General features: G+C 43.4%; 34 non-coding genes across 34 annotated transcripts; 7 read left to right on the top strand and 27 right to left on the bottom strand.

Annotated features, from left to right (window-relative positions):
- Positions 1-36: 36 nt before the first annotated feature.
- trnar-acg (transfer RNA arginine (anticodon ACG)) lies at positions 37-109 on the bottom strand. Its single transcript has one exon. It is a non-coding gene; the product is annotated as a tRNA-Arg (tRNA).
- Positions 110-285: 176 nt separating this feature from the next.
- On the top strand, positions 286-357 carry trnad-guc (transfer RNA aspartic acid (anticodon GUC)). The gene has a single exon. It is a non-coding gene; the product is annotated as a tRNA-Asp (tRNA).
- A 554-nt stretch (positions 358-911) lies between these two features.
- Positions 912-984, bottom strand: trnak-cuu (transfer RNA lysine (anticodon CUU)). Its single transcript has one exon. It is a non-coding gene; the product is annotated as a tRNA-Lys (tRNA).
- A 277-nt stretch (positions 985-1,261) lies between these two features.
- On the bottom strand, positions 1,262-1,334 carry trnar-acg (transfer RNA arginine (anticodon ACG)). Its single transcript has one exon. It is a non-coding gene; the product is annotated as a tRNA-Arg (tRNA).
- Positions 1,335-2,136: 802 nt separating this feature from the next.
- On the bottom strand, positions 2,137-2,209 carry trnak-cuu (transfer RNA lysine (anticodon CUU)). Its single transcript has one exon. It is a non-coding gene; the product is annotated as a tRNA-Lys (tRNA).
- Positions 2,210-2,486: 277 nt separating this feature from the next.
- On the bottom strand, positions 2,487-2,559 carry trnar-acg (transfer RNA arginine (anticodon ACG)). The gene has a single exon. It is a non-coding gene; the product is annotated as a tRNA-Arg (tRNA).
- An 802-nt stretch (positions 2,560-3,361) lies between these two features.
- trnak-cuu (transfer RNA lysine (anticodon CUU)) lies at positions 3,362-3,434 on the bottom strand. Its single transcript has one exon. It is a non-coding gene; the product is annotated as a tRNA-Lys (tRNA).
- Positions 3,435-3,711: 277 nt separating this feature from the next.
- On the bottom strand, positions 3,712-3,784 carry trnar-acg (transfer RNA arginine (anticodon ACG)). The gene has a single exon. It is a non-coding gene; the product is annotated as a tRNA-Arg (tRNA).
- An 802-nt stretch (positions 3,785-4,586) lies between these two features.
- Positions 4,587-4,659, bottom strand: trnak-cuu (transfer RNA lysine (anticodon CUU)). The gene has a single exon. It is a non-coding gene; the product is annotated as a tRNA-Lys (tRNA).
- Positions 4,660-4,936: 277 nt separating this feature from the next.
- Positions 4,937-5,009, bottom strand: trnar-acg (transfer RNA arginine (anticodon ACG)). The gene has a single exon. It is a non-coding gene; the product is annotated as a tRNA-Arg (tRNA).
- Positions 5,010-5,811: 802 nt separating this feature from the next.
- On the bottom strand, positions 5,812-5,884 carry trnak-cuu (transfer RNA lysine (anticodon CUU)). The gene has a single exon. It is a non-coding gene; the product is annotated as a tRNA-Lys (tRNA).
- A 527-nt stretch (positions 5,885-6,411) lies between these two features.
- trnad-guc (transfer RNA aspartic acid (anticodon GUC)) lies at positions 6,412-6,483 on the top strand. Its single transcript has one exon. It is a non-coding gene; the product is annotated as a tRNA-Asp (tRNA).
- A 554-nt stretch (positions 6,484-7,037) lies between these two features.
- Positions 7,038-7,110, bottom strand: trnak-cuu (transfer RNA lysine (anticodon CUU)). Its single transcript has one exon. It is a non-coding gene; the product is annotated as a tRNA-Lys (tRNA).
- A 1,152-nt stretch (positions 7,111-8,262) lies between these two features.
- trnak-cuu (transfer RNA lysine (anticodon CUU)) lies at positions 8,263-8,335 on the bottom strand. Its single transcript has one exon. It is a non-coding gene; the product is annotated as a tRNA-Lys (tRNA).
- Positions 8,336-8,612: 277 nt separating this feature from the next.
- On the bottom strand, positions 8,613-8,685 carry trnar-acg (transfer RNA arginine (anticodon ACG)). The gene has a single exon. It is a non-coding gene; the product is annotated as a tRNA-Arg (tRNA).
- A 177-nt stretch (positions 8,686-8,862) lies between these two features.
- trnad-guc (transfer RNA aspartic acid (anticodon GUC)) lies at positions 8,863-8,934 on the top strand. Its single transcript has one exon. It is a non-coding gene; the product is annotated as a tRNA-Asp (tRNA).
- A 554-nt stretch (positions 8,935-9,488) lies between these two features.
- On the bottom strand, positions 9,489-9,561 carry trnak-cuu (transfer RNA lysine (anticodon CUU)). The gene has a single exon. It is a non-coding gene; the product is annotated as a tRNA-Lys (tRNA).
- Positions 9,562-10,088: 527 nt separating this feature from the next.
- trnad-guc (transfer RNA aspartic acid (anticodon GUC)) lies at positions 10,089-10,160 on the top strand. Its single transcript has one exon. It is a non-coding gene; the product is annotated as a tRNA-Asp (tRNA).
- Positions 10,161-10,714: 554 nt separating this feature from the next.
- Positions 10,715-10,787, bottom strand: trnak-cuu (transfer RNA lysine (anticodon CUU)). The gene has a single exon. It is a non-coding gene; the product is annotated as a tRNA-Lys (tRNA).
- Positions 10,788-12,492: 1,705 nt separating this feature from the next.
- Positions 12,493-12,565, bottom strand: trnak-cuu (transfer RNA lysine (anticodon CUU)). Its single transcript has one exon. It is a non-coding gene; the product is annotated as a tRNA-Lys (tRNA).
- Positions 12,566-14,270: 1,705 nt separating this feature from the next.
- trnak-cuu (transfer RNA lysine (anticodon CUU)) lies at positions 14,271-14,343 on the bottom strand. The gene has a single exon. It is a non-coding gene; the product is annotated as a tRNA-Lys (tRNA).
- A 1,704-nt stretch (positions 14,344-16,047) lies between these two features.
- On the bottom strand, positions 16,048-16,120 carry trnak-cuu (transfer RNA lysine (anticodon CUU)). The gene has a single exon. It is a non-coding gene; the product is annotated as a tRNA-Lys (tRNA).
- A 277-nt stretch (positions 16,121-16,397) lies between these two features.
- On the bottom strand, positions 16,398-16,470 carry trnar-acg (transfer RNA arginine (anticodon ACG)). The gene has a single exon. It is a non-coding gene; the product is annotated as a tRNA-Arg (tRNA).
- An 802-nt stretch (positions 16,471-17,272) lies between these two features.
- On the bottom strand, positions 17,273-17,345 carry trnak-cuu (transfer RNA lysine (anticodon CUU)). The gene has a single exon. It is a non-coding gene; the product is annotated as a tRNA-Lys (tRNA).
- Positions 17,346-17,622: 277 nt separating this feature from the next.
- Positions 17,623-17,695, bottom strand: trnar-acg (transfer RNA arginine (anticodon ACG)). Its single transcript has one exon. It is a non-coding gene; the product is annotated as a tRNA-Arg (tRNA).
- An 802-nt stretch (positions 17,696-18,497) lies between these two features.
- Positions 18,498-18,570, bottom strand: trnak-cuu (transfer RNA lysine (anticodon CUU)). Its single transcript has one exon. It is a non-coding gene; the product is annotated as a tRNA-Lys (tRNA).
- Positions 18,571-18,847: 277 nt separating this feature from the next.
- On the bottom strand, positions 18,848-18,920 carry trnar-acg (transfer RNA arginine (anticodon ACG)). The gene has a single exon. It is a non-coding gene; the product is annotated as a tRNA-Arg (tRNA).
- Positions 18,921-19,097: 177 nt separating this feature from the next.
- Positions 19,098-19,169, top strand: trnad-guc (transfer RNA aspartic acid (anticodon GUC)). Its single transcript has one exon. It is a non-coding gene; the product is annotated as a tRNA-Asp (tRNA).
- Positions 19,170-19,723: 554 nt separating this feature from the next.
- On the bottom strand, positions 19,724-19,796 carry trnak-cuu (transfer RNA lysine (anticodon CUU)). Its single transcript has one exon. It is a non-coding gene; the product is annotated as a tRNA-Lys (tRNA).
- Positions 19,797-20,073: 277 nt separating this feature from the next.
- On the bottom strand, positions 20,074-20,146 carry trnar-acg (transfer RNA arginine (anticodon ACG)). The gene has a single exon. It is a non-coding gene; the product is annotated as a tRNA-Arg (tRNA).
- Positions 20,147-20,323: 177 nt separating this feature from the next.
- Positions 20,324-20,395, top strand: trnad-guc (transfer RNA aspartic acid (anticodon GUC)). Its single transcript has one exon. It is a non-coding gene; the product is annotated as a tRNA-Asp (tRNA).
- A 554-nt stretch (positions 20,396-20,949) lies between these two features.
- trnak-cuu (transfer RNA lysine (anticodon CUU)) lies at positions 20,950-21,022 on the bottom strand. Its single transcript has one exon. It is a non-coding gene; the product is annotated as a tRNA-Lys (tRNA).
- A 277-nt stretch (positions 21,023-21,299) lies between these two features.
- On the bottom strand, positions 21,300-21,372 carry trnar-acg (transfer RNA arginine (anticodon ACG)). Its single transcript has one exon. It is a non-coding gene; the product is annotated as a tRNA-Arg (tRNA).
- Positions 21,373-22,773: 1,401 nt separating this feature from the next.
- Positions 22,774-22,845, top strand: trnad-guc (transfer RNA aspartic acid (anticodon GUC)). Its single transcript has one exon. It is a non-coding gene; the product is annotated as a tRNA-Asp (tRNA).
- Positions 22,846-27,237: the final 4,392 nt, after the last annotated feature.

Genomic DNA, 27,237 nt, shown 5'->3' with positions numbered 1-27,237 from the left:
GTAAAAACCATTGTGACAAATAAAATATGGAGAGTACGAGCTAGCCAGGAGTTGAACCTAGAATCTTCTGATCCGTAGTCAGACGCGTTATCCATTGCGCCACTAGCCCTGCCAGAATGTTTTTCTATTGGTCCATGTCTTCTTTCTCCCAAAGCAGTTAATTGCAGCAGCAAACTGCTTTTTCCTCTACACTGAAAGTCCTTGGGTAGGCTAGGTTTGGCACATCTGAAAATAATTCCAGGACGGATTTTGTGATGCACTTCTGTGCTTTACAATAGAGTCCAATCCTCGTTAGTATAGTGGACAGTATCTCCGCCTGTCACGCGGAAGACCGGGGTTCGATTCCCCGACGGGGAGGGTTCTATCATGTTTTTACAAATCTTCACAACTGCCATCTCTTCTTGGAGATTGAGAACTATCCCAAGTGAATAAACGACTAGTGCGGGCCACCATCATAAGTCGTGGTATCTACTCTGCCAGCCTGTTTTGAGATCCTCATCTCAATACAAAGAAGTTCAACATAGAGATTATGGTCCACAAGGTTCATGAACCTTGACAGGAGACACATCCTTTTGCTATCAAATGAACTTGCTACTTCCTAACCTACCTGTTAAACTAATGGTTCCATGGTGTAATGGTTAGCACTCTGGATCTTATGATCTGAGTTCAAATCTTGGTGCAACCTTTAGTCTTTATACCTTTGCAACTAATCATGCCAATTTTTAGATAGTCAGTTTTAAGCAGATCAAAACTATTGAAGGAATAGACATTTTGACAGGGGGACCCAACCTCTTGATCATGGATCCAGAGACACCTAAGTTTAAGCTCCCAATCGCAAAGACAAAGTAATCCACTAAAAAGTCCCCCGTAGGGCATTTGCACAATTGAAGGGTCCAGTGGGGTTAAAATTACGCCCAACGTGGGGCTCGAACCCACGACCCTGAGATTAAGAGTCTCATGCTCTACCGACTGAGCTAGCCGGGCAGGAAGGTAGTCCAGGGAGGTTTCAAACAGCAGCCAACATGGGGCTCGAACAGACCCTGATAATAAGAATCTGGTGCGCTACCGTATGAGCTAGCCAGGCTATTTCAAAGCCACTACAAAAATTCCAGGACGTATACATTTTGCCCTCTTAATGTTGCTTGCTATTAAAGGCCAAAAAGGTGCATAGTAGGGAATTAACAAATGTTCTTTTGAGCTAGCTGGGCAATAGAGCAGCAAGTTGGTAAAAACCATTGTGACAAATAAAATATGGAGAGTACGAGCTAGCCAGGAGTTGAACCTAGAATCTTCTGATCCGTAGTCAGACGCGTTATCCATTGCGCCACTAGCCCTGCCAGAATGTTTTTATATTGGTCCATGTCTTCTTTCTCCCAAAGCAGTTAATTGCAGCAGCAAACTGCTTTTTCCTCTACACTGAAAGTCCTTGGGTAGGCTAGGTTTGGCACATCTGAAAATAATTCCAGGACGGATTTTGTGATGCACTTCTGTGCTTTACAATAGAGTCCAATCCTCGTTAGTATAGTGGACAGTATCTCCGCCTGTCACGCGGAAGACCGGGGTTCGATTCCCTGACGGGGAGGGTTCTATCATGTTTTTACAAATCTTCACAACTGCCATCTCTTCTTGGAGATTGAGAACTATCCCAAGTGAATAAACGACTAGTGCGGGCTACCATCATAAGTCGTGGTATCTACTCTGCCAGCCTGTTTTGAGATCCTCATCTCAATACAAAGAAGTTCAACATAGAGATTATGGTCCACAAGGTTCATGAACCTTGACAGGAGACACATCCTTTTGCTATCAAATGAACTTGCTACTTCCTAACCTACCTGTTAAACTAATGGTTCCATGGTGTAATGGTTAGCACTCTGGATCTTATGATCTGAGTTCAAATCTTGGTGCAACCTTTAGTCTTTATACCTTTGCAACTAATCATGCCAATTTTTAGATAGTCAGTTTTAAGCAGATCAAAACTATTGAAGGAATAGACATTTTGACAGGGGGACCCAACCTCTTGATCATGGATCCAGAGACACCTAAGTTTAAGCTCCCAATCGCAAAGACAAAGTAATCTACTAAAAAGTCCCCCGTAGGGCATTTGCACAATTGAAGGGTCCAGTGGGGTTAAAATTACGCCCAACGTGGGGCTCGAACCCACGACCCTGAGATTAAGAGTCTCATGCTCTACCGACTGAGCTAGCCGGGCAGGAAGGTAGTCCAGGGAGGTTTCAAACAGCAGCCAACATGGGGCTCGAACAGACCCTGATAATAAGAATCTGGTGCGCTACCGTATGAGCTAGCCAGGCTATTTCAAAGCCACTACAAAAATTCCAGGACGTATACATTTTGCCCTCTTAATGTTGCTTGCTATTAAAGGCCAAAAAGGTGCATAGTAGGGAATTAACAAATGTTCTTTTGAGCTAGCTGGGCAATAGAGCAGCAAGTTGGTAAAAACCATTGTGACAAATAAAATATGGAGAGTACGAGCTAGCCAGGAGTTGAACCTAGAATCTTCTGATCCGTAGTCAGACGCGTTATCCATTGCGCCACTAGCCCTGCCAGAATGTTTTTCTATTGGTCCATGTCTTCTTTCTCCCAAAGCAGTTAATTGCAGCAGCAAACTGCTTTTTCCTCTACACTGAAAGTCCTTGGGTAGGCTAGGTTTGGCACATCTGAAAATAATTCCAGGACGGATTTTGTGATGCACTTCTGTGCTTTACAATAGAGTCCAATCCTCGTTAGTATAGTGGACAGTATCTCCGCCTGTCACGCGGAAGACAGGGGTTCGATTCCCTGACGGGGAGGGTTCTATCATGTTTTTACAAATCTTCACAACTGCCATCTCTTCTTGGAGATTGAGAACTATCCCAAGTGAATAAACGACTAGTGCGGGCCACCATCATAAGTCGTGGTATCTACTCTGCCAGCCTGTTTTGAGATCCTCATCTCAATACAAAGAAGTTCAACATAGAGATTATGGTCCACAAGGTTCATGAACCTTGACAGGAGACACATCCTTTTGCTATCAAATGAACTTGCTACTTCCTAACCTACCTGTTAAACTAATGGTTCCATGGTGTAATGGTTAGCACTCTGGATCTTATGATCTGAGTTCAAATCTTGGTGCAACCTTTAGTCTTTATACCTTTGCAACTAATCATGCCAATTTTTAGATAGTCACTTTTAAGCAGATCAAAACTATTGAAGGAATAGACATTTTGACAGGGGGACCCAACCTCTTGATCATGGATCCAGAGACACCTAAGTTTAAGCTCCCAATCGCAAAGACAAAGTAATCTACTAAAAAGTCCCCCGTAGGGCATTTGCACAATTGAAGGGTCCAGTGGGGTTAAAATTACGCCCAACGTGGGGCTCGAACCCACGACCCTGAGATTAAGAGTCTCATGCTCTACCGACTGAGCTAGCCGGGCAGGAAGGTAGTCCAGGGAGGTTTCAAACAGCAGCCAACATGGGGCTCGAACAGACCCTGATAATAAGAATCTGGTGCGCTACCGTATGAGCTAGCCAGGCTATTTCAAAGCCACTACAAAAATTCCAGGACGTATACATTTTGCCCTCTTAATGTTGCTTGCTATTAAAGGCCAAAAAGGTGCATAGTAGGGAATTAACAAATGTTCTTTTGAGCTAGCTGGGCAATAGAGCAGCAAGTTGGTAAAAACCATTGTGACAAATAAAATATGGAGAGTACGAGCTAGCCAGGAGTTGAACCTAGAATCTTCTGATCCGTAGTCAGACGCGTTATCCATTGCGCCACTAGCCCTGCCAGAATGTTTTTCTATTGGTCCATGTCTTCTTTCTCCCAAAGCAGTTAATTGCAGCAGCAAACTGCTTTTTCCTCTACACTGAAAGTCCTTGGGTAGGCTAGGTTTGGCACATCTGAAAATAATTCCAGGACGGATTTTGTGATGCACTTCTGTGCTTTACAATAGAGTCCAATCCTCGTTAGTATAGTGGACAGTATCTCCGCCTGTCACGCGGAAGACAGGGGTTCGATTCCCTGACGGGGAGGGTTCTATCATGTTTTTACAAATCTTCACAACTGCCATCTCTTCTTGGAGATTGAGAACTATCCCAAGTGAATAAACGACTAGTGCGGGCCACCATCATAAGTCGTGGTATCTACTCTGCCAGCCTGTTTTGAGATCCTCATCTCAATACAAAGAAGTTCAACATAGAGATTATGGTCCACAAGGTTCATGAACCTTGACAGGAGACACATCCTTTTGCTATCAAATGAACTTGCTACTTCCTAACCTACCTGTTAAACTAATGGTTCCATGGTGTAATGGTTAGCACTCTGGATCTTATGATCTGAGTTCAAATATTGGTGCAACCTTTAGTCTTTATACCTTTGCAACTAATCATGCCAATTTTTAGATAGTCAGTTTTAAGCAGATCAAAACTATTGAAGGAATAGACATTTTGACAGGGGGACCCAACCTCTTGATCATGGATCCAGAGACACCTAAGTTTAAGCTCCCAATCGCAAAGACAAAGTAATCCACTAAAAAGTCCCCCGTAGGGCATTTGCACAATTGAAGGGTCCAGTGGGGTTAAAATTACGCCCAACGTGGGGCTCGAACCCACGACCCTGAGATTAAGAGTCTCATGCTCTACCGACTGAGCTAGCCGGGCAGGAAGGTAGTCCAGGGAGGTTTCAAACAGCAGCCAACATGGGGCTCGAACAGACCCTGATAATAAGAATCTGGTGCGCTACCGTATGAGCTAGCCAGGCTATTTCAAAGCCACTACAAAAATTCCAGGACGTATACATTTTGCCCTCTTAATGTTGCTTGCTATTAAAGGCCAAAAAGGTGCATAGTAGGGAATTAACAAATGTTCTTTTGAGCTAGCTGGGCAATAGAGCAGCAAGTTGGTAAAAACCATTGTGACAAATAAAATATGGAGAGTACGAGCTAGCCAGGAGTTGAACCTAGAATCTTCTGATCCGTAGTCAGACGCGTTATCCATTGCGCCACTAGCCCTGCCAGAATGTTTTTCTATTGGTCCATGTCTTCTTTCTCCCAAAGCAGTTAATTGCAGCAGCAAACTGCTTTTTCCTCTACACTGAAAGTCCTTGGGTAGGCTAGGTTTGGCACATCTGAAAATAATTCCAGGACGGATTTTGTGATGCACTTCTGTGCTTTACAATAGAGTCCAATCCTCGTTAGTATAGTGGACAGTATCTCCGCCTGTCACGCGGAAGACCGGGGTTCGATTCCCTGACGGGGAGGGTTCTATCATGTTTTTACAAATCTTCACAACTGCCATCTCTTCTTGGAGATTGAGAACTATCCCAAGTGAATAAACGACTAGTGCGGGCCACCATCATAAGTCGTGGTATCTACTCTGCCAGCCTGTTTTGAGATCCTCATCTCAATACAAAGAAGTTCAACATAGAGATTATGGTCCACAAGGTTCATGAACCTTGACAGGAGACACATCCTTTTGCTATCAAATGAACTTGCTACTTCCTAACCTACCTGTTAAACTAATGGTTCCATGGTGTAATGGTTAGCACTCTGGATCTTATGATCTGAGTTCAAATCTTGGTGCAACCTTTAGTCTTTATACCTTTGCAACTAATCATGCCAATTTTTAGATAGTCACTTTTAAGCAGATCAAAACTATTGAAGGAATAGACATTTTGACAGGGGGACCCAACCTCTTGATCATGGATCCAGAGACACCTAAGTTTAAGCTCCCAATCGCAAAGACAAAGTAATCTACTAAAAAGTCCCCCGTAGGGCATTTGCACAATTGAAGGGTCCAGTGGGGTTAAAATTACGCCCAACGTGGGGCTTGAACCCACGACCCTGAGATTAAGAGTCTCATGCTCTACCGACTGAGCTAGCCGGGCAGGAAGGTAGTCCAGGGAGGTTTCAAACAGCAGCCAACATGGGGCTCGAACAGACCCTGATAATAAGAATCTGGTGCGCTACCGTATGAGCTAGCCAGGCTATTTCAAAGCCACTACAAAAATTCCAGGACGTATACATTTTGCCCTCTTAATGTTGCTTGCTATTAAAGGCCAAAAGGGTGCATAGTAGGGAATTAACAAATGTTCTTTTGAGCTAGCTGGGCAATAGAGCAGCAAGTTGGTAAAAACCATTGTGACAAATAAAATATGGAGAGTACGAGCTAGCCAGGAGTTGAACCTAGAATCTTCTGATCCGTAGTCAGACGTGTTATCCATTGTGCCACTAGCCCTGCCAGAATGTTTTTCTATTGGTCCATGTCTTCTTTCTCCCAAAGCAGTTAATTGCAGCAGCAAACTGCTTTTTCCTCTACACTGAAAGTCCTTGGGTAGGCTAGGTTTGGCACATCTGAAAATAATTCCAGGACCGGATTTTGTGATGCACTTCTGTGCTTTACAATAGAGTCCAATCCTCGTTAGTATAGTGGACAGTATCTCCGCCTGTCACGCGGAAGACCGGGGTTCGATTCCCCGACGGGGAGGGTTCTATCATGTTTTTACAAATCTTCACAACTGCCATCTCTTCTTGGAGATTGAGAACTATCCCAAGTGAATAAACGACTAGTGCGGGCCACCATCATAAGTCGTGGTATCTACTCTGCCAGCCTGTTTTGAGATCCTCATCTCAATACAAAGAAGTTCAACATAGAGATTATGGTCCACAAGGTTCATGAACCTTGACAGGAGACACATCCTTTTGCTATCAAATGAACTTGCTACTTCCTAACCTACCTGTTAAACTAATGGTTCCATGGTGTAATGGTTAGCACTCTGGATCTTATGATCTGAGTTCAAATCTTGGTGCAACCTTTAGTCTTTATACCTTTGCAACTAATCATGCCAATTTTTAGATAGTCAGTTTTAAGCAGATCAAAACTATTGAAGGAATAGACATTTTGACAGGGGGACCCAACCTCTTGATCATGGATCCAGAGACACCTAAGTTTAAGCTCCCAATCGCAAAGACAAAGTAATCTACTAAAAAGTCCCCCGTAGGGCATTTGCACAATTGAAGGGTCCAGTGGGGTTAAAATTACGCCCAACGTGGGGCTCGAACCCACGACCCTGAGATTAAGAGTCTCATGCTCTACCGACTGAGCTAGCCGGGCAGGAAGGTAGTCCAGGGAGGTTTCAAACAGCAGCCAACATGGGGCTCGAACAGACCCTGATAATAAGAATCTGGTGCGCTACCGTATGAGCTAGCCAGGCTATTTCAAAGCCACTACAAAAATTCCAGGACGTATACATTTTGCCCTCTTAATGTTGCTTGCTATTAAAGGCCAAAAAGGTGCATAGTAGGGAATTAACAAATGTTCTTTTGAGCTAGCTGGGCAATAGAGCAGCAAGTTGGTAAAAACCATTGTGACAAATAAAATATGGAGAGTACGAGCTAGCCAGGAGTTGAACCGAGAATCTTCTGATCCGTAGTCAGACGCGTTATCCATTGCGCCACTAGCCCTGCCAGAATGTTTTTCTATTGGTCCATGTCTTCTTTCTCCCAAAGCAGTTAATTGCAGCAGCAAACTGCTTTTTCCTCTACACTGAAAGTCCTTGGGTAGGCTAGGTTTGGCACATCTGAAAATAATTCCAGGACGGATTTTGTGATGCACTTCTGTGCTTTACAATAGAGTCCAATCCTCGTTAGTATAGTGGACAGTATCTCCGCCTGTCACGCGGAAGACAGGGGTTCGATTCCCTGACGGGGAGGGTTCTATCATGTTTTTACAAATCTTCACAACTGCCATCTCTTCTTGGAGATTGAGAACTATCCCAAGTGAATAAACGACTAGTGCGGGCCACCATCATAAGTCGTGGTATCTACTCTGCCAGCCTGTTTTGAGATCCTCATCTCAATACAAAGAAGTTCAACATAGAGATTATGGTCCACAAGGTTCATGAACCTTGACAGGAGACACATCCTTTTGCTATCAAATGAACTTGCTACTTCCTAACCTACCTGTTAAACTAATGGTTCCATGGTGTAATGGTTAGCACTCTGGATCTTATGATCTGAGTTCAAATCTTGGTGCAACCTTTAGTCTTTATACCTTTGCAACTAATCATGCCAATTTTTAGATAGTCAGTTTTAAGCAGATCAAAACTATTGAAGGAATAGACATTTTGACAGGGGGACCCAACCTCTTGATCATGGATCCAGAGACACCTAAGTTTAAGCTCCCAATCGCAAAGACAAAGTAATCCACTAAAAAGTCCCCCGTAGGGCATTTGCACAATTGAAGGGTCCAGTGGGGTTAAAATTACGCCCAACGTGGGGCTCGAACCCACGACCCTGAGATTAAGAGTCTCATGCTCTACCGACTGAGCTAGCCGGGCAGGAAGGTAGTCCAGGGAGGTTTCAAACAGCAGCCAACATGGGGCTCGAACAGACCCTGATAATAAGAATCTGGTGCGCTACCGTATGAGCTAGCCAGGCTATTTCAAAGCCACTACAAAAATTCCAGGACGTATACATTTTGCCCTCTTAATGTTGCTTGCTATTAAAGGCCAAAAAGGTGCATAGTAGGGAATTAACAAATGTTCTTTTGAGCTAGCTGGGCAATAGAGCAGCAAGTTGGTAAAAACCATTGTGACAAATAAAATATGGAGAGTACGAGCTAGCCAGGAGTTGAACCTAGAATCTTCTGATCCGTAGTCAGACGCGTTATCCATTGCGCCACTAGCCCTGCCAGAATGTTTTTCTATTGGTCCATGTCTTCTTTCTCCCAAAGCAGTTAATTGCAGCAGCAAACTGCTTTTTCCTCTACACTGAAAGTCCTTGGGTAGGCTAGGTTTGGCACATCTGAAAAATAATTCCAGGACGGATTTTGTGATGCACTTCTGTGCTTTACAATAGAGTCCTATCCTCGTTAGTATAGTGGACAGTATCTCCGCCTGTCACGCGGAAGACCGGGGTTCGATTCCCCGACGGGGAGGGTTCTATCATGTTTTTACAAATCTTCACAACTGCCATCTCTTCTTGGAGATTGAGAACTATCCCAAGTGAATAAACGACTAGTGCGGGCCACCATCATAAGTCGTGGTATCTACTCTGCCAGCCTGTTTTGAGATCCTCATCTCAATACAAAGAAGTTCAACATAGAGATTATGGTCCACAAGGTTCATGAACCTTGACAGGAGACACATCCTTTTGCTATCAAATGAACTTGCTACTTCCTAACCTACCTGTTAAACTAATGGTTCCATGGTGTAATGGTTAGCACTCTGGATCTTATGATCTGAGTTCAAATCTTGGTGCAACCTTTAGTCTTTATACCTTTGCAACTAATCATGCCAATTTTTAGATAGTCAGTTTTAAGCAGATCAAAACTATTGAAGGAATAGACATTTTGACAGGGGGACCCAACCTCTTGATCATGGATCCAGAGACACCTAAGTTTAAGCTCCCAATCGCAAAGACAAAGTAATCCACTAAAAAGTCCCCCGTAGGGCATTTGCACAATTGAAGGGTCCAGTGGGGTTAAAATTACGCCCAACGTGGGGCTCGAACCCACGACCCTGAGATTAAGAGTCTCATGCTCTACCGACTGAGCTAGCCGGGCAGGAAGGTAGTCCAGGGAGGTTTCAAACAGCAGCCAACATGGGGCTCGAACAGACCCTGATAATAAGAATCTGGTGCGCTACCGTATGAGCTAGCCAGGCTATTTCAAAGCCACTACAAAAATTCCAGGACGTATACATTTTGCCCTCTTAATGTTGCTTGCTATTAAAGGCCAAAAAGGTGCATAGTAGGGAATTAACAAATGTTCTTTTGAGCTAGCTGGGCAATAGAGCAACAAGTTGGTAAAAACCATTGTGACAAATAAAATATGGAGAGTACGAGCTAGCCAGGAGTTGAACCGAGAATCTTCTGATCCGTAGTCAGACGCGTTATCCATTGCGCCACTAGCCCTGCCAGAATGTTTTTCTATTGGTCCATGTCTTCTTTCTCCCAAAGCAGTTAATTGCAGCAGCAAACTGCTTTTTCCTCTACACTGAAAGTCCTTGGGTAGGCTAGGTTTGGCACATCTGAAAAATAATTCCAGGACGGATTTTGTGATGCACTTCTGTGCTTTACAATAGAGTCCTATCCTCGTTAGTATAGTGGACAGTATCTCCGCCTGTCACGCGGAAGACCGGGGTTCGATTCCCCGACGGGGAGGGTTCTATCATGTTTTTACAAATCTTCACAACTGCCATCTCTTCTTGGAGATTGAGAACTATCCCAAGTGAATAAACGACTAGTGCGGGCCACCATCATAAGTCGTGGTATCTACTCTGCCAGCCTGTTTTGAGATCCTCATCTCAATACAAAGAAGTTCAACATAGAGATTATGGTCCACAAGGTTCATGAACCTTGACAGGAGACACATCCTTTTGCTATCAAATGAACTTGCTACTTCCTAACCTACCTGTTAAACTAATGGTTCCATGGTGTAATGGTTAGCACTCTGGATCTTATGATCTGAGTTCAAATCTTGGTGCAACCTTTAGTCTTTATACCTTTGCAACTAATCATGCCAATTTTTAGATAGTCAGTTTTAAGCAGATCAAAACTATTGAAGGAATAGACATTTTGACAGGGGGACCCAACCTCTTGATCATGGATCCAGAGACACCTAAGTTTAAGCTCCCAATCGCAAAGACAAAGTAATCCACTAAAAAGTCCCCCGTAGGGCATTTGCACAATTGAAGGGTCCAGTGGGGTTAAAATTACGCCCAACGTGGGGCTCGAACCCACGACCCTGAGATTAAGAGTCTCATGCTCTACCGACTGAGCTAGCCGGGCAGGAAGGTAGTCCAGGGAGGTTTCAAACAGCAGCCAACATGGGGCTCGAACAGACCCTGATAATAAGAATCTGGTGCGCTACCGTATGAGCTAGCCAGGCTATTTCAAAGCCACTACAAAAATTCCAGGACGTATACATTTTGCCCTCTTAATGTTGCTTGCTATTAAAGGCCAAAAAGGTGCATAGTAGGGAATTAACAAATGTTCTTTTGAGCTAGCTGGGCAATAGAGCAGCAAGTTGGTAAAAACCATTTTGACAAATAAAATATGGAGAGTACGAGCTAGCCAGGAGTTGAACCGAGAATCTTCTGATCCGTAGTCAGACGCGTTATCCATTGCGCCACTAGCCCTGCCAGAATGTTTTTCTATTGGTCCATGTCTTCTTTCTCCCAAAGCAGTTAATTGCAGCAGCAAACTGCTTTTTCCTCTACACTGAAAGTCTTTGGGTAGGCTAGGTTTGGCACATCTGAAAATAATTCCAGGACGGATTTTGTGATGCACTTCTGTGCTTTACAATAGAGTCCAATCCTCGTTAGTATAGTGGACAGTATCTCCGCCTGTCATGCGGAAGACCGGAGTTCGATTCCCTGACGGGGAGGGTTCTATCATGTTTTTACAAATCTTCACAACTGCCATCTCTTCTTGGAGATTGAGAACTATCCCAAGTGAATAAACGACTAGTGCGGGCCACCATCATAAGTCGTGGTATCTACTCTGCCAGCCTGTTTTGAGATCCTCATCTCAATACAAAGAAGTTCAACATAGAGATTATGGTCCACAAGGTTCATGAACCTTGACAGGAGACACATCCTTTTGCTATCAAATGAACTTGCTACTTCCTAACCTACCTGTTAAACTAATGGTTCCATGGTGTAATGGTTAGCACTCTGGATCTTATGATCTGAGTTCAAATCTTGGTGCAACCTTTAGTCTTTATACCTTTGCAACTAATCATGCCAATTTTTAGATAGTCAGTTTTAAGCAGATCAAAACTATTGAAGGAATAGACATTTTGACAGGGGGACCCAACCTCTTGATCATGGATCCAGAGACACCTAAATTTAAGCTCCCAATCGCAAAGACAAAGTAATCTACTAAAAAGTCCCCCGTAGGGCATTTGCACAATTGAAGGGTCCAGTGGGGTTAAAATTACGCCCAACGTGTTTTTACAAATCTTCACAACTGCCATCTCTTCTTGGAGATTGAGAACTATCCCAAGTGAATAAACGACTAGTGCGGGCCACCATCATAAGTCGTGGTATCTACTCTGCCAGCCTGTTTTGAGATCCTCATCTCAATACAAAGAAGTTCAACATAGAGATTATGGTCCACAAGGTTCATGAACCTTGACAGGAGACACATCCTTTTGCTATCAAATGAACTTGCTACTTCCTAACCTACCTGTTAAACTAATGGTTCCATGGTGTAATGGTTAGCACTCTGGATCTTATGATCTGAGTTCAAATCTTGGTGCAACCTTTAGTCTTTATACCTTTGCAACTAATCATGCCAATTTTTAGATAGTCAGTTTTAAGCAGATCAAAACTATTGAAGGAATAGACATTTTGACAGGGGGACCCAACCTCTTGATCATGGATCCAGAGACACCTAAGTTTAAGCTCCCAATCGCAAAGACAAAGTAATCCACTAAAAAGTCCCCCGTAGGGCATTTGCACAATTGAAGGGTCCAGTGGGGTTAAAATTACGCCCAACGTGGGGCTCGAACCCACGACCCTGAGATTAAGAGTCTCATGCTCTACCGACTGAGCTAGCCGGGCAGGAAGGTAGTCCAGGGAGGTTTCAAACAGCAGCCAACATGGGGCTCGAACAGACCCTGATAATAAGAATCTGGTGCGCTACCGTATGAGCTAGCCAGGCTATTTCAAAGCCACTACAAAAATTCCAGGACGTATACATTTTGCCCTCTTAATGTTGCTTGCTATTAAAGGCCAAAAAGGTGCATAGTAGGGAATTAACAAATGTTCTTTTGAGCTAGCTGGGCAATAGAGCAGCAAGTTGGTAAAAACCATTTTGACAAATAAAATATGGAGAGTACGAGCTAGCCAGGAGTTGAACCGAGAATCTTCTGATCCGTAGTCAGACGCGTTATCCATTGCGCCACTAGCCCTGCCAGAATGTTTTTCTATTGGTCCATGTCTTCTTTCTCCCAAAGCAGTTAATTGCAGCAGCAAACTGCTTTTTCCTCTACACTGAAAGTCCTTGGGTAGGCTAGGTTTGGCACATCTGAAAATAATTCCAGGACGGATTTTGTGATGCACTTCTGTGCTTTACAATAGAGTCCAATCCTCGTTAGTATAGTGGACAGTATCTCCGCCTGTCATGCGGAAGACCGGGGTTCGATTCCCTGACGGGGAGGGTTCTATCATGTTTTTACAAATCTTCACAACTGCCATCTCTTCTTGGAGATTGAGAACTATCCCAAGTGAATAAACGACTAGTGCGGGCCACCATCATAAGTCGTGGTATCTACTCTGCCAGCCTGTTTTGAGATCCTCATCTCAATACAAAGAAGTTCAACATAGAGATTATGGTCCACAAGGTTCATGAACCTTGACAGGAGACACATCCTTTTGCTATCAAATGAACTTGCTACTTCCTAACCTACCTGTTAAACTAATGGTTCCATGGTGTAATGGTTAGCACTCTGGATCTTATGATCTGAGTTCAAATCTTGGTGCAACCTTTAGTCTTTATACCTTTGCAACTAATCATGCCAATTTTTAGATAGTCAGTTTTAAGCAGATCAAAACTATTGAAGGAATAGACATTTTGACAGGGGGACCCAACCTCTTGATCATGGATCCAGAGACACCTAAATTTAAGCTCCCAATCGCAAAGACAAAGTAATCTACTAAAAAGTCCCCCGTAGGGCATTTGCACAATTGAAGGGTCCAGTGGGGTTAAAATTACGCCCAACGTGTTTTTACAAATCTTCACAACTGCCATCTCTTCTTGGAGATTGAGAACTATCCCAAGTGAATAAACGACTAGTGCGGGCCACCATCATAAGTCGTGGTATCTACTCTGCCAGCCTGTTTTGAGATCCTCATCTCAATACAAAGAAGTTCAACATAGAGATTATGGTCCACAAGGTTCATGAACCTTGACAGGAGACACATCCTTTTGCTATCAAATGAACTTGCTACTTCCTAACCTACCTGTTAAACTAATGGTTCCATGGTGTAATGGTTAGCACTCTGGATCTTATGATCTGAGTTCAAATCTTGGTGCAACCTTTAGTCTTTATACCTTTGCAACTAATCATGCCAATTTTTAGATAGTCAGTTTTAAGCAGATCAAAACTATTGAAGGAATAGACATTTTGACAGGGGGACCCAACCTCTTGATCATGGATCCAGAGACACCTAAGTTTAAGCTCCCAATCGCAAAGACAAAGTAATCCACTAAAAAGTCCCCCGTAGGGCATTTGCACAATTGAAGGGTCCAGTGGGGTTAAAATTACGCCCAACGTGGGGCTCGAACCCACGACCCTGAGATTAAGAGTCTCATGCTCTACCGACTGAGCTAGCCGGGCAGGAAGGTAGTCCAGGGAGGTTTCAAACAGCAGCCAACATGGGGCTCGAACAGACCCTGATAATAAGAATCTGGTGCGCTACCGTATGAGCTAGCCAGGCTATTTCAAAGCCACTACAAAAATTCCAGGACGTATACATTTTGCCCTCTTAATGTTGCTTGCTATTAAAGGCCAAAAAGGTGCATAGTAGGGAATTAACAAATGTTCTTTTGAGCTAGCTGGGCAATAGAGCAGCAAGTTGGTAAAAACCATTTTGACAAATAAAATATGGAGAGTACGAGCTAGCCAGGAGTTGAACCGAGAATCTTCTGATCCGTAGTCAGACGCGTTATCCATTGCGCCACTAGCCCTGCCAGAATGTTTTTCTATTGGTCCATGTCTTCTTTCTCCCAAAGAAGTTAATTGCAGCAGCAAACTGCTTTTTCCTCTACACTGAAAGTCCTTGGGTAGGCTAGGTTTGGCACATCTGAAAATAATTCCAGGACGGATTTTGTGATGCACTTCTGTGCTTTACAATAGAGTCCAATCCTCGTTAGTATAGTGGACAGTATCTCCGCCTGTCATGCGGAAGACCGGGGTCGATTCCCTGACGGGGAGGGTTCTATCATGTTTTTACAAATCTTCACAACTGCCATCTCTTCTTGGAGATTGAGAACTATCCCAAGTGAATAAACGACTAGTGCGGGCCACCATCATAAGTCGTGGTATCTACTCTGCCAGCCTGTTTTGAGATCCTCATCTCAATACAAAGAAGTTCAACATAGAGATTATGGTCCACAAGGTTCATGAACCTTGACAGGAGACACATCCTTTTGCTATCAAATGAACTTGCTACTTCCTAACCTACCTGTTAAACTAATGGTTCCATGGTGTAATGGTTAGCACTCTGGATCTTATGATCTGAGTTCAAATCTTGGTGCAACCTTTAGTCTTTATACCTTTGCAACTAATCATGCCAATTTTTAGATAGTCAGTTTTAAGCAGATCAAAACTATTGAAGGAATAGACATTTTGACAGGGGGACCCAACCTCTTGATCATGGATCCAGAGACACCTAAATTTAAGCTCCCAATCGCAAAGACAAAGTAATCTACTAAAAAGTCCCCCGTAGGGCATTTGCACAATTGAAGGGTCCAGTGGGGTTAAAATTACGCCCAACGTGTTTTTACAAATCTTCACAACTGCCATCTCTTCTTGGAGATTGAGAACTATCCCAAGCGAATAAACGACTAGTGCGGGCCACCATCATAAGTCGTGGTATCTACTCTGCCAGCCTGTTTTGAGATCCTCATCTCAATACAAAGAAGTTCAACATAGAGATTATGGTCCACAAGGTTCATGAACCTTGACAGGAGACACATCCTTTTGCTATCAAATGAACTTGCTACTTCCTAACCTACCTGTTAAACTAATGGTTCCATGGTGTAATGGTTAGCACTCTGGATCTTATGATCTGAGTTCAAATCTTGGTGCAACCTTTAGTCTTTATACCTTTGCAACTAATCATGCCAATTTTTAGATAGTCAGTTTTAAGCAGATCAAAACTATTGAAGGAATAGACATTTTGACAGGGGGACCCAACCTCTTGATCATGGATCCAGAGACACCTAAGTTTAAGCTCCCAATCGCAAAGACAAAGTAATCTACTAAAAAGTCCCCCGTAGGGCATTTGCACAATTGAAGGGTCCAGTGGGGTTAAAATTACGCCCAACGTGGGGCTCGAACCCACGACCCTGAGATTAAGAGTCTCATGCTCTACCGACTGAGCTAGCCGGGCAGGAAGGTAGTCCAGGGAGGTTTCAAACAGCAGCCAACATGGGGCTCGAACAGACCCTGATAATAAGAATCTGGTGCGCTACCGTATGAGCTAGCCAGGCTATTTCAAAGCCACTACAAAAATTCCAGGACGTATACATTTTGCCCTCTTAATGTTGCTTGCTATTAAAGGCCAAAAAGGTGCATAGTAGGGAATTAACAAATGTTCTTTTGAGCTAGCTGGGCAATAGAGCAGCAAGTTGGTAAAAACCATTGTGACAAATAAAATATGGAGAGTACGAGCTAGCCAGGAGTTGAACCTAGAATCTTCTGATCCGTAGTCAGACGCGTTATCCATTGCGCCACTAGCCCTGCCAGAATGTTTTTCTATTGGTCCATGTCTTCTTTCTCCCAAAGCAGTTAATTGCAGCAGCAAACTTCTTTTTCCTCTACACTGAAAGTCCTTGGGTAGGCTAGGTTTGGCACATCTGAAAATAATTCCAGGACGGATTTTGTGATGCACTTCTGTGCTTTACAATAGAGTCCAATCCTCGTTAGTATAGTGGACAGTATCTCCGCCTGTCACGCGGAAGACTGGGGTTCGATTCCCCGACGGGGAGGGTTCTATCATGTTTTTACAAATCTTCACAACTGCCATCTCTTCTTGGAGATTGAGAACTATCCCAAGTGAATAAACGACTAGTGCGGGCCACCATCATAAGTCGTGGTATCTACTCTGCCAGCCTGTTTTGAGATCCTCATCTCAATACAAAGAAGTTCAACATAGAGATTATGGTCCACAAGGTTCATGAACCTTGACAGGAGACACATCCTTTTGCTATCAAATGAACTTGCTACTTCCTAACCTACCTGTTAAACTAATGGTTCCATGGTGTAATGGTTAGCACTCTGGATCTTATGATCTGAGTTCAAATCTTGGTGCAACCTTTAGTCTTTATACCTTTGCAACTAATCATGCCAATTTTTAGATAGTCAGTTTTAAGCAGATCAAAACTATTGAAGGAATAGACATTTTGACAGGGGGACCCAACCTCTTGATCATGGATCCAGAGACACCTAAGTTTAAGCTCCCAATCGCAAAGACAAAGTAATCTACTAAAAAGTCCCCCGTAGGGCATTTGCACAATTGAAGGGTCCAGTGGGGTTAAAATTACGCCCAACGTGGGGCTCGAACCCACGACCCTGAGATTAAGAGTCTCATGCTCTACCGACTGAGCTAGCCGGGCAGGAAGGTAGTCCAGGGAGGTTTCAAACAGCAGCCAACATGGGGCTCGAACAGACCCTGATAATAAGAATCTGGTGCGCTACCGTATGAGCTAGCCAGGCTATTTCAAAGCCACTACAAAAATTCCAGGACGTATACATTTTGCCCTCTTAATGTTGCTTGCTATTAAAGGCCAAAAAGGTGCATAGTAGGGAATTAACAAATGTTCTTTTGAGCTAGCTGGGCAATAGAGCAGCAAGTTGGTAAAAACCATTGTGACAAATAAAATATGGAGAGTACGAGCTAGCCAGGAGTTGAACCTAGAATCTTCTGATCCGTAGTCAGACGCGTTATCCATTGCGCCACTAGCCCTGCCAGAATGTTTTTCTATTGGTCCATGTCTTCTTTCTCCCAAAGCAGTTAATTGCAGCAGCAAACTGCTTTTTCCTCTACACTGAAAGTCCTTTGGTAGGCTAGGTTTGGCACATCTGAAAATAATTCCAGGACGGATTTTGTGATGCACTTCTGTGCTTTACAATAGAGTCCAATCCTCGTTAGTATAGTGGACAGTATCTCCGCCTGTCACGCGGAAGACCGGGGTTCGATTCCCTGACGGGGAGGGTTCTATCATGTTTTTACAAATCTTCACAACTGCCATCTCTTCTTGGAGATTGAGAACTATCCCAAGTGAATAAACGACTAGTGCGGGCTACCATCATAAGTCGTGGTATCTACTCTGCCAGCCTGTTTTGAGATCCTCATCTCAATACAAAGAAGTTCAACATAGAGATTATGGTCCACAAGGTTCATGAACCTTGACAGGAGACACATCCTTTTGCTATCAAATGAACTTGCTACTTCCTAACCTACCTGTTAAACTAATGGTTCCATGGTGTAATGGTTAGCACTCTGGATCTTATGATCTGAGTTCAAATCTTGGTGCAACCTTTAGTCTTTATACCTTTGCAACTAATCATGCCAATTTTTAGATAGTCAGTTTTAAGCAGATCAAAACTATTGAAGGAATAGACATTTTGACAGGGGGACCCAACCTCTTGATCATGGATCCAGAGACACCTAAGTTTAAGCTCCCAATCGCAAAGACAAAGTAATCTACTAAAAAGTCCCCCGTAGGGCATTTGCACAATTGAAGGGTCCAGTGGGGTTAAAATTACGCCCAACGTGGGGCTCGAACCCACGACCCTGAGATTAAGAGTCTCATGCTCTACCGACTGAGCTAGCCGGGCAGGAAGGTAGTCCAGGGAGGTTTCAAACAGCAGCCAACATGGGGCTCGAACAGACCCTGATAATAAGAATCTGGTGCGCTACCGTATGAGCAAGCCAGGCTATTTCAAAGCCACTACAAAAATTCCAGGACGTATACATTTTGCCCTCTTAATGTTGCTTGCTATTAAAGGCCAAAAAGGTGCATAGTAGGGAATTAACAAATGTTCTTTTGAGCTAGCTGGGCAATAGAGCAGCAAGTTGGTAAAAACCATTGTGACAAATAAAATATGGAGAGTACGAGCTAGCCAGGAGTTGAACCTAGAATCTTCTGATCCGTAGTCAGACGCGTTATCCATTGCGCCACTAGCCCTGCCAGAATGTTTTTCTATTGGTCCATGTCTTCTTTCTCCCAAAGCAGTTAATTGCAGCAGCAAACTGCTTTTTCCTCTACACTGAAAGTCCTTGGGTAGGCTAGGTTTGGCACATCTGAAAAATAATTCCAGGACGGATTTTGTGATGCACTTCTGTGCTTTACAATAGAGTCCTATCCTCGTTAGTATAGTGGACAGTATCTCCGCCTGTCACGCGGAAGACCGGGGTTCGATTCCCCGACGGGGAGGGTTCTATCATGTTTTTACAAATCTTCACAACTGCCATCTCTTCTTGGAGATTGAGAACTATCCCAAGTGAATAAACGACTAGTGCGGGCCACCATCATAAGTCGTGGTATCTACTCTGCCAGCCTGTTTTGAGATCCTCATCTCAATACAAAGAAGTTCAACATAGAGATTATGGTCCACAAGGTTCATGAACCTTGACAGGAGACACATCCTTTTGCTATCAAATGAACTTGCTACTTCCTAACCTACCTGTTAAACTAATGGTTCCATGGTGTAATGGTTAGCACTCTGGATCTTATGATCTGAGTTCAAATCTTGGTGCAACCTTTAGTCTTTATACCTTTGCAACTAATCATGCCAATTTTTAGATAGTCAGTTTTAAGCAGATCAAAACTATTGAAGGAATAGACATTTTGACAGGGGGACCCAACCTCTTGATCATGGATCCAGAGACACCTAAGTTTAAGCTCCCAATCGCAAAGACAAAGTAATCTACTAAAAAGTCCCCCGTAGGGCATTTGCACAATTGAAGGGTCCAGTGGGGTTAAAATTACGCCCAACGTGGGGCTCGAACCCACGACCCTGAGATTAAGAGTCTCATGCTCTACCGACTGAGCTAGCCGGGCAGGAAGGTAGTCCAGGGAGGTTTCAAACAGCAGCCAACATGGGGCTCGAACAGACCCTGATAATAAGAATCTGGTGCGCTACCGTATGAGCAAGCCAGGCTATTTCAAAGCCACTACAAAAATTCCAGGACGTATACATTTTGCCCTCTTAATGTTGCTTGCTATTAAAGGCCAAAAAGGTGCATAGTAGGGAATTAACAAATGTTCTTTTGAGCTAGCTGGGCAATAGAGCAGCAAGTTGGTAAAAACCATTGTGACAAATAAAATATGGAGAGTACGAGCTAGCCAGGAGTTGAACCTAGAATCTTCTGATCCGTAGTCAGACGCGTTATCCATTGCGCCACTAGCCCTGCCAGAATGTTTTTCTATTGGTCCATGTCTTCTTTCTCCCAAAGCAGTTAATTGCAGCAGCAAACTGCTTTTTCCTCTACACTGAAAGTCCTTGGGTAGGCTAGGTTTGGCACATCTGAAAAATAATTCCAGGACGGATTTTGTGATGCACTTCTGTGCTTTACAATAGAGTCCTATCCTCGTTAGTATAGTGGACAGTATCTCCGCCTGTCACGCGGAAGACCGGGGTTCGATTCCCCGACGGGGAGGGTTCTATCATGTTTTTACAAATCTTCACAACTGCCATCTCTTCTTGGAGATTGAGAACTATCCCAAGTGAATAAACGACTAGTGCGGGCCACCATCATAAGTCGTGGTATCTACTCTGCCAGCCTGTTTTGAGATCCTCATCTCAATACAAAGAAGTTCAACATAGAGATTATGGTCCACAAGGTTCATGAACCTTGACAGGAGACACATCCTTTTGCTATCAAATGAACTTGCTACTTCCTAACCTACCTGTTAAACTAATGGTTCCATGGTGTAATGGTTAGCACTCTGGATCTTATGATCTGAGTTCAAATCTTGGTGCAACCTTTAGTCTTTATACCTTTGCAACTAATCATGCCAATTTTTAGATAGTCAGTTTTAAGCAGATCAAAACTATTGAAGGAATAGACATTTTGACAGGGGGACCCAACCTCTTGATCATGGATCCAGAGACACCTAAGTTTAAGCTCCCAATCGCAAAGACAAAGTAATCCACTAAAAAGTCCCCCGTAGGGCATTTGCACAATTGAAGGGTCCAGTGGGGTTAAAATTACGCCCAACGTGGGGCTCGAACCCACGACCCTGAGATTAAGAGTCTCATGCTCTACCGACTGAGCTAGCCGGGCAGGAAGGTAGTCCAGGGAGGTTTCAAACAGCAGCCAACATGGGGCTCGAACAGACCCTGATAATAAGAATCTGGTGCGCTACCGTATGAGCTAGCCAGGCTATTTCAAAGCCACTACAAAAATTCCAGGACGTATACATTTTGCCCACTTAATGTTGCTTGCTATTAAAGGCCAAAAAGGTGCATAGTAGGGAATTAACAAATGTTCTTTTGAGCTAGCTGGGCAATAGAGCAGCAAGTTGGTAAAAACCATTGTGACAAATAAAATATGGAGAGTACGAGCTAGCCAGGAGTTGAACCTAGAATCTTCTGATCCGTAGTCAGACGCGTTATCCATTGCGCCACTAGCCCTGCCAGAATGTTTTTCTATTGGTCCATGTCTTCTTTCTCCCAAAGCAGTTAATTGCAGCAGCAAACTGCTTTTTCCTCTACACTGAAAGTCCTTGGGTAGGCTAGGTTTGGCACATCTGAAAATAATTCCAGGACGGATTTTGTGATGCACTTCTGTGCTTTACAATAGAGTCCAATCCTCGTTAGTATAGTGGACAGTATCTCCGCCTGTCACGCGGAAGACCGGGGTTCGATTCCCTGACGGGGAGGGTTCTATCATGTTTTTACAAATCTTCACAACTGCCATCTCTTCTTGGAGATTGAGAACTATCCCAAGTGAATAAACGACTAGTGCGGGCCACCATCATAAGTCGTGGTATCTACTCTGCCAGCCTGTTTTGAGATCCTCATCTCAATACAAAGAAGTTCAACATAGAGATTATGGTCCACAAGGTTCATGAACCTTGACAGGAGACACATCCTTTTGCTATCAAATGAACTTGCTACTTCCTAACCTACCTGTTAAACTAATGGTTCCATGGTGTAATGGTTAGCACTCTGGATCTTATGATCTGAGTTCAAATCTTGGTGCAACCTTTAGTCTTTATACCTTTGCAACTAATCATGCCAATTTTTAGATAGTCAGTTTTAAGCAGATCAAAACTATTGAAGGAATAGACATTTTGACAGGGGGACCCAACCTCTTGATCATGGATCCAGAGACACCTAAATTTAAGCTCCCAATCGCAAAGACAAAGTAATCCACTAAAAAGTCCCCCGTAGGGCATTTGCACAATTGAAGGGTCCAGTGGGGTTAAAATTACACCCAACGTGGGGCTCGAACCCACGACCCTGAGATTAAGAGTCTCATGCTCTACCGACTGAGCTAGCCGGGCAGGAAGGTAGTCCAGGGAGGTTTCAAACAGCAGCCAACATGGGGCTCGAACAGACCCTGATAATAAGAATCTGGTGCGCTACCGTATGAGCTAGCCAGGCTATTTCAAAGCCACTACAAAAATTCCAGGACGTATACATTTTGCCCTCTTAATGTTGCTTGCTATTAAAGGCCAAAAAGGTGCATAGTAGGGAATTAACAAATGTTCTTTTGAGCTAGCTGGGCAATAGAGCAGCAAGTTGGTAAAAACCATTGTGACAAATAAAATATGGAGAGTACGAGCTAGCCAGGAGTTGAACCTAGAAACTTCTGATCCGTAGTCAGACTCGTTATCCATTGCGCCACTAGCCCTGCCAGAATGTTTTTCTATTGGTCCATGTCTTCTTTCTCCCAAAGCAGTTAATTGCAGCAGCAAACTGCTTTTTCCTCTACACTGAAAGTCCTTGGGTAGGCTAGGTTTGGCACATCTGAAAATAATTCCAGGACGGATTTTGTGATGCACTTCTGTGCTTTACAATAGAGTCCAATCCTCGTTAGTATAGTGGACAGTATCTCCGCCTGTCACGCGGAAGACCGGGGTTCGATTCCCCGACGGGGAGGGTTCTATCATGTTTTTACAAATCTTCACAACTGCCATCTCTTCTTGGAGATTGAGAACTATCCCAAGCGAATAAACGACTAGTGCGGGCCACCATCATAAGTCGTGGTATCTACTCTGCCAGCCTGTTTTGAGATCCTCATCTCAATACAAAGAAGTTCAACATAGAGATTATGGTCCACAAGGTTCATGAACCTTGACAGGAGACACATCCTTTTGCTATCAAATGAACTTGCTACTTCCTAACCTACCTGTTAAACTAATGGTTCCATGGTGTAATGGTTAGCACTCTGGATCTTATGATCTGAGTTCAAATCTTGGTGCAACCTTTAGTCTTTATACCTTTGCAACTAATCATGCCAATTTTTAGATAGTCAGTTTTAAGCAGATCAAAACTATTGAAGGAATAGACATTTTGACAGGGGGACCAATGATCATGGATCCAGAGACACCTAAGTTTAAGCTCCCAATCGCAAAGACAAAGTAATCCACTAAAAAGTCCCCCGTACGGCATTTGCACAATTGAAGGGTCCAGTGGGGTTAAAATTACACCCAATGTGGGGCTCGAACCCACGACCCTGAGATTAAGAGTCTCATGCTCTACCGACTGAGCCAAAGATGGCGCACGTTAGTCTGTTAAGGGGGGGGAAGAAGGAAGAGAAGAGGGGAGAAGGGGAGGAAGAAAAAAGAAGAAAAAAGAGGAAAAAAGAGGAAAAAAAGAGAAAAAAAGGAGGGGAAAGGGAAATATTCAGGAAACTGAATTTATCCCATTTTTAGTGATCGTTGTTATGCTATTGACAGTTTTTATCAACTATGGGCATTGTATTTAAATAAAATATGTTGGTTATGTTAAGGGAAGTTGATACATATTCTGCTTTTCTTTCTTGTGATGTGATGAAACATGCAAAACACAAACAGATTTTTCAATATATATATATGTTTAATTTAGTAAAACACACAAGAAAAATGTACACATCAACCCAAAACCAGTAAAAAAAACAAATATTTTTTATACAATACATATTATATCTTTTTTTTTAATATCCTCAAGCCACTTCTCTTTAGGAACAGTCTCAGTCGAAGGGCAGTAAATTTTCCCCTGATACTGACTGTGCCCAGTCTCCTTTGTCCTAAACTGCCCACATTTTTTACAGCTGTTGTGCTCCTCCTTGCGGTTCACCCTTCTAACCGGAGCTGGAGCAGGTGCATGTACAGGTGCAGGAGAGGCACAGAGGAAGACTCCTAGAGGGGGCCCACTAAGGGCGGATGGTGTCACTAGGAGCATCCTTGGTAGGAGCAGGGCTGGGTGGAGCAGGGCTGCGTGGAGCAGGGCTGGGTGGAGCAGGGCTGCGTGGAGCAGGGCTGGGTGGAGCAGGGCTGCGTGGAGCAGGGCTGGGTGGAGCAGGGCTGCGTGGAGCAGGGCTGCGTGGAGCAGAGCTAGGAAGCTTGGGTGGTGGTGGAAGAGAAGGACTTGGGCTGCGGCTCACTAAATTAGGCTTTAGTAGAGCTGACTTGGACCCTCCAAAGCGAGACTTTGTGAACTACAAAAAGAAAAAAATGTATTAGATCATGATTGATGCTCCATACAATTTCACAAGTGTTGTGTCTAACTGTGGGCAGAGATAAAGAAACCAGATGCATGTATTATAGGTGTGTAACTATATTATTATGAATGGGTGTTTGACATTTGATTAGACTTCAAGACCATAATGATAAGAGCACAATGAAATAAAAAAAGACTATTATTCACCAACGATAAACTGGGAGGAGGTCTCAAGAATGACCGTGGCGTCGCCAAAGCCTCAGTCTGTGAGGGCCTGGTTCCTTCTCTTGATGTCCCAGCTGATACTGCTGTTGAGGTGGTAGCGTGGGACACCGATGTTGTTGTTGCAGGGCCCGACTGGATTGACAACAGCAATAATGTAGCATTAGGACAGCAATGTTATAGTGTTATAACATAACATAATGCTGAGAGTAACTAATATTCGACACATGACCGTCATGCTGATGTTCAGCTCACAATGTAATCTCATGTGTTTATGTTATATGAATAAAAAGATTACTTTAGAGGCGTGAAAGCCACAAGAGCAGGCAGTGGATCCTCCGAACAGGACAGTTTGTCCACGGGTCTGCAAAGGGCACTTCTCAATCTGAGGAGATATTTTGGCGTTATTTACTCACAGTTTATAAGTATTTACGAATGTATAATTTTTTACCTTCTGATAGAGGTCGGTTACATCCAGGCTCCTGCAGTCAAGTAAGTAGCCAGGTTTTTGGATCCGTAGGACGAGAAAACGGTGTGTGATTAAAAAAAAAGACAGCTAAATGGATTCAATCCAAGTTCAGGTTGTTTTAGACCAAAAAAGGTTAACGTATGTCACGTTAAACTAACAACGAACAAACGTTCTGTTATTTGAGCGAGAGAGACACTTCACTACAGCTACACTCACTGTGCAGATGTTACTAATATATGACGAGAACAGTTGTGTACTGTTACATTATGAGATGCTTCCTGAGTGTTGATGAGCTCATGCCACTTGAAATAAAAAAGTTTAATTTTTCCTTTACAGTATCAGTTGGATGACACTGACCATTAACAACAGAGACTGCAGCCCAGAGTCACAGAAAACCTTAAAAAGCAAACAAAATATGAAAACATGTTCAGGGTTTTTGCCGGACATTTTTCAGCGTAGGGGCCACCTACGTTTTCCCTTTTATGACTCATGTCTTAATCGTACCGCCGTGATAATGCGTCATGATCTGAAAAGTTTTCAAATTGTACTTCTATGTTTCGTTGTCGTTTACGTCTCTGTCTGCTAAAGCAACATAAGTACCTTTCATCTGGTCTCAGTTGTTTTCAGCGCCTTTATAAGATCGAGGAACTGCCAAAGAAGTTTAAACCTGTCCGTCTTTGCCACATGCTAATGAGCTAAGTTGTTAGCATCAGTTCATTTATAAACTGTTATGTGTGCGTGTACAAGGATATTGTATTGCAGTTGACAAGACTCTTACATAATTGTTTCGTGTTGGGTTTGTTTATTTGTTATTTTTCTTTCTAGAGGGTGGGCTTTTTTGTTTTGTGTAAATAAGTAAGTAAGTAATATTTATTTATATAGCGCTTTTCGAGACCAGGGTCACAAAGCGCTTAAACAATCAAAACAATACTCAAAAATACTGAGAACAACACAGGAGTTCCAGAAATTCAAGGAAAAGCCTGAACAAATAGAAACGTCTTAAGATGTTTCTTAAAGGAGTCAGTAGACTCCATCAAGTGCAAAGAGAGAGGAAGATCGTTCCAAAGCTTAGGAGCAACAGCCTGAAAAGATTTCTCTCCTCTGGTCCTGAGCCGTGTGCGTGGAACCATAAGTAGATTCTGATCCACAGACCTCAGAGCCCGAGCTGGGGTGTAAGGCTGGATCAGATCAGTGATGTAAGGAGGAGCCTGACCATGAATAGCTCTGAAAGTAAGAACCAGAATTTTAAAGTTGATCCTGAAAGAAACTGGAAGCCAGTGAAGAGTTTTAAGGACCGGAAAGATGTGAGTTCTTCTACTTGAGCGGGTCAGAATTCTCGCTGCAGAGTTCTGAATCAACTGCAGACGAGACAGCTCCTTCTTGTTAAGACATGAAAACAAACTGTTACAATAGTCCAGACGAGAAGAAACAAACGCATGGATTACAAGCTCCAGATCATGTTCCGACTACATTTTCCTAAGTTTAGAGATTTTTCTCAGTTGAAGGAAACAGTTTATGGTCAGTTTTCTGCAATGTCGAACAAGAGACATGTCTTTATCAAATACAACACCCAGGTTTCTCAGGCTCAGTTTGACAGACTGACCTAAGTCACCCAAGTACTGACTCAACCCTGGAACCTTATCATCAGGAGCAATCACCAGAGTTTCAGTTTTGTCCACATTTAGCTGTAAAGTGTTTTCACTCAGCCATTGTTTGATTTCTAGCAAACAATTGACTAAGCTGTTCAGCCTCTGGGGCTCAGTTGGATCAAAAGAGCAGTAGAGCTGTATGGCATCAGCAAAAATGTGATAAGAAACATCTGGAAATCTCTGAATGATTTTACAGAGGGGAATCAAGTACAGCAAAAACAATAATGACCCAGAACAGAACCTTGAGGGACTCCACACAACAGATCTGCCGATTCAGACCTCATTTGATTGGCAGATACACTAAAACTGTGCCCAGAAAGGTAAGATGAGAACCATTCTAACACAGACCCAGACAGTCCCACTTCATCCCTCAGTCTTCTCAGCAGGATCTGGTGATCAACTGTGTCAAAGGCTGAGGACAGATCCAAGAGAACCAGAACAGTGAATTTACCAGAGTCAGCCGACATCATGATGTCACTGGACACTTTCAGTAAAGCTGTCTCCGTAGAG

This window comes from Callionymus lyra, chromosome 4, assembly GCF_982586985.1.
Source record: "Callionymus lyra chromosome 4, fCalLyr1.hap1.1, whole genome shotgun sequence".
Taxonomy (NCBI): domain Eukaryota; kingdom Metazoa; phylum Chordata; class Actinopteri; order Syngnathiformes; family Callionymidae; genus Callionymus; species Callionymus lyra.
This window is presented reverse-complemented; position numbering and strand designations above follow the sequence as displayed.